This window comes from Alligator mississippiensis, chromosome 3 (assembly GCF_030867095.1).
Source record: "Alligator mississippiensis isolate rAllMis1 chromosome 3, rAllMis1, whole genome shotgun sequence".
NCBI lineage: Eukaryota > Metazoa > Chordata > Crocodylia > Alligatoridae > Alligator > Alligator mississippiensis.
This window is the reverse complement of record NC_081826.1, coordinates 174,263,132-174,267,814: the sequence shown is the minus strand read 5'-3', so window position 1 is coordinate 174,267,814 and position 4,683 is coordinate 174,263,132.

The following is a 4,683-nucleotide window of genomic DNA, read 5'->3' as shown; positions in this document are numbered from 1 at the left end:
TGTGGCTCTTTTAACCCCTTGTGGGTTTCCCCGGCTGCATATTACTTTTCAGTTTGCCCCCTGCTCAGCTACATACAAAATTGCAGCCCTGCAATACTAGATTCCTCTCTCTTAAGTAGCATGGTTTAGGAGGCCCTGCCATAGCCTGGGGCAGGGACCATGGAGCATATGTTGCCTGTGGCCCTGTTGGCAACAGCAACTCTGGCTCCAGCTTCAGCTCGAGGGCCAGTGCTAAAGTTACCATCACTGCAACTCTGTGAGGCTGGGCGAGACTGGGCATCTGTTCCCTGCCCCAGGCCAGAGCTGCGAAGGGAACATAAATAGAGGTGGTGGGGTGAAAATGGGTAGATCACAGGGATCGGGGGGGGGGGGGGGGAGTAGGTGGGGGTCAAGTGCCAAGGGATGCAGGTACCATGGGGAGGGGCAGATGTCAGGGGTTGCAGGGATGGGGTGGGGTGCAGGCACCATAAGGAGTAGGGCAAACACTGGGCATACAGGCATGGGGGCGAATAGTTGAGGGGACAGGTGGCAAGGGGCAGGGGCAGGCTATTTAACTCCCCATTGCCTGCCCCTCCCCCCTCCCACTAACTGCCCTGCTGCAGCTGCACTGGTGAGAGACAAATTTAAGATGACCTTCTAAAAATTACATTCTAGACATGGCAATTATAGACAAATTTATAAATTCTCCATGTCTACAATCTAATTATTGATGGGGGTCATCTTAAATTCAGGTGAATACAGTAGTAAGCCTGCTCTGTTTTCTTCTGGTTAATCATGTAGGGATTTGTACTTTGAGGAACAGGGGAAAGGTGAACTCCTTCAGTGGTGCTCAAATCCCTTCTATTTATTTTAAAAATAACCAGTTTTCCTTTACTCACCAGTAAAACCAATGGGAATTCTATTTTCTTTGTGTAATACAGTCTTCAGATCTATGGATCAGTTAAGATACTGGATAAGACTACTCTCTGCCTTTGGAGCAACCCAACAGAAGATCCAGCAAGGTGGGAATCTGAAAGGGCATTTTTACATGTACCCCAGGAAGTGTGGGGGGAGGGGGAGCTTTAATTAGTGAGCGCTTTTGATTAAAAGTACCCAAGTATCATGTGTATCAGTGTCCCCTGTGCTGAAAAATGGTGGTGGGACACTTTGAACTAAAGATCATTGAACGAGCTTTAGTTTGAAGCACCCCGCCACCATTTTTCAGCACAGGGACACTAATACATGTAATGGCAGAATCTGCTGGAGCGCATTTATTTCTGTGCTCCAGTAGATTAATCGAGTCTACGCTGATGCACTGGATTTCCAGCGTGTTGGAGCTGGCTCCCTGGATGTGTAAAGGAGCCCAAAAGTTTTCAATAGGTGGTCAGACTTTACTCCCCTTATTTTACATGGAATGGGCAAAGATTCAACTCCCAGTACTCACAGGGTGAGATTAGCCATTATAATTAGATCATATTAAAAAAAAACAAACTTATAACTTGAATGATCGCACATTAAGTCTTGTTAACTCATGCCAAGTGCCCTTTAAACGTCTTAAAGTTATGCCATTTTGTGCCAGGATTATCTTAGAGCTGTGCTACCTAACTTGAGGTTAAATTTGGGGTATTCACCTAAGTTAACACCACCAATTTGCAGTCCTCCAGTATCCCAGGAGGCACTGCTCCCAGGTGGACTAGCTAACATCCAGGACTCTACAGCCATGGACTGACAACTGGGAACAACCAGGAAATATGGGGGTAGGGATGGAATGAGTAAAAAGGGAAGGAAATGGGATGAAGAAAGGTAGAGGAGCCAGGGGGAGTGGCTGGGTCAGGAGTTGCTGGGCTGCAGCCTCATCTGCCCTTTAAATTTCCCCCCTGACCCCTAAATCACCCCCTCCACTGCCAGATCACTACCTTGCCACCCCAATCAGCCTGAGAGTGACAGAAGTGCCAGTGGTAGGGGGGGGGTCCCCTCCCTGCTGCCCCTGCACATCCAGATCCAACCCCCACAAGGCTTTGCAACTGCAGAAGAGGCAGGGAGGAAGGAGCAGGCAAAGAGCTGCCAGGCATCTGAGGGGCTCAGGAAAGGATGGATCTGGGTGTGCAGAGGTGACACTAGCTTCAAGGAGCCTGGGAGCAGGCAGGGAGAGGGAATACCTGCTGCCACCACTGCTGCTGCTTTCAGGCTGATTGGGGTGACAAGGAGGTAGAAGGACCAATGTAGGGGAGAGATCCAAATGGCATGGGGGTCAGCCCTTTTCCCCCACCCCCTCTCCTCCCTGACCTGTACTGTGGCTAGAGAACTAGCAAACACTAGGCATGGAGCAAAGTGGCAGCCCCTAGCCATATCCTTGCTCATCATCCCCCTAGTGGCAGGTCTTAGTAGTGCGCATTAAAGAGGGTTTTTCATAGATTTCATAGACATTAGGGCTGGAAGGGACCTCGGAAGATCATTGAGTCTAGCCCCCTGCCCAAAGGGCAGGAAGTCAGCTGGGGTCATAGGATCCCAGCAAGATAAGCATCCAGTTTGCTCTTGAAGGTGTTCAATGTAGGCGCTTGAACCACCTCCGGTGGCAGGCTGTTCCAGACCTTGGGGGCTCGGACAGTAAATAAATTCTTCCTTATGTCCAGCCTGAAACGGTCTTGCAGTAGTTTATGACCGTTCGACCTAGTCGTCATCCCTTGGGGCGCTCTGGTGAACAAATGTTCCCCCAGATACTGGTGGTCACCCCTGATAAAGTTATAGGTGGCCATCAGATCACCCCTGAGCCTGCGCTTTTCCAGGCTAAAGAGCCCCAGGGCGCTCAGCCTGTCATCGTAGGGTCTGCTTCCCTGACCTCTGATCATGCGCGTGGCTCTTCTCTGGACTCTCTCAAGCTTCTCCACATCCTTTTTGAATTGTGGAGCCCAAAACATTTTTACCCCAGAACATGTGACCATTCACTAGCCATAGTTAACCTTAACACAGACTAACATTCCTTAGAATTAGCACTTGCTAACTGTAAGGTGTAATCTCACCCACAGATTTCTGGAATCTGTTAAAGGTCTATGCTTCCTGTTGTCTCAGAAATCCTAACCTCCTTCCCTCTTAATGAAACTGGTTCACACATTCAGTCACCAAAACCCAACCCATATATCTTTGGGGGGAAAAAAATCCATACCAATTAAAATAATGGACTACAAGGGTTCTGTGCAAGACCACATCAAAAATCTAGTATCCATTAGGCATATGTAGATGAAATGGGGGCCCTAAATTGAAGCAGTGGGTTTTAAACAACGTGCACACGCGCACACACACACACACCTGGAGACAGTCCCCGACCCAAGGCTCTTGAAATATAAATTTGGAAGACAAAAGCATGGGCAAAAAAAGGACACAATCTAAAGCAAAACTGAGAACAAAGGCACATGGAGATTAAATACCTTGCACACAGTCAGTTTTCAGCAGAGCCAAGAAATGAACACAGGTCTCCTGAGTCCTGCTGCAGTGCCTGAACAAACATTCTATACCCCAGCAATCAAGTGTATCCTCAAGCAAAATAAGTTTTTTAGGCAATGAAACCACTAGCCTTCTCTATAGACAGAAAACTAAAAAATAAACAGGACAAAAAAAAGACTCAAGTATGAACGGTCTAGAACTAGAAAGAAGAAACAAGTGCATTTCACATTTTGACATGGATTTTGAATCCAAGTAAATGGCTAACTTAGCCATCCAATTCAATACAACGGGGACAGGTCCCCAGTGTACTTGAAGAATTTTGTTTATAAATAAAAAAGTCCTGAAACATGTTTGAAAGTCTCCTGTAGTCCTGTGGCTTTTCCATTTATTTTTTAATGGTATATTGAAGTGTGACAAAAGCAATGTCTCCACACTATTAAATCTGTGAAGAATATGCAATTAATCAGATTTTTGGGAAGAACCTTTTTTCCTGTAAAGGCAAGGTCCAAAGGATATCTGTAAAAAAGTCCAATTTCTCCTGTGAAGGGACAAAGGGTACACAGCACAATGTGAGTGCTATGTAGAGATACCCAAGCTATCTGTAACCGAGATAGCTTGGTTAGTGGAAACAGTATGGTCATGTTTCCATGAAATTTTGTCCAAGCTAATACATAATACTTTTTAGCAGGGTTTATTAGCCCAGGTAAAGTGCTGCCCTAACTTGGTTACACTGCTTCTGATGCCTGGCTTAACTTGTTCAGAATATTTCTGCACAGCACTACATTTTGCTGTGTAGATATAACCAAAGAATTGTGTATTAGCTTGGACAAAATTTCATGAAAACAAGACCACACTGTTTCCTTGAAACAAGAGATCTTTTTAAAGTTACTAAATCATATTTCCCTCCATTTCCCCATCAGTTAGGCTCCAGTCTTGCAATAAAGTCTTGCCACTTTCATCATGTCGGCCAGTTAGCCTGAAGCACTGACAAAGTGCTCCACAGAGCACAATGGGGCTCTGAAGAGCCATTGCATCTCCATTGCAACTCATGCCAATGGCAAGCATGGGAACTTGTTCTGATTCCTGAGTTCCATTTCTTTTTTTGTTTCTGCTTCTAAGTTTTCCATTTACCCCTTCCCTCTTGAGAAAGAAGCCAGGCTTGCAGCACTTTATCACACACTCTTTTGGAGACACGGATTTGAAATGTTCTGTTGGATGCTTTTAACAAATTTCAAGTTAAATGTCATTCTTTATGCAACTTTC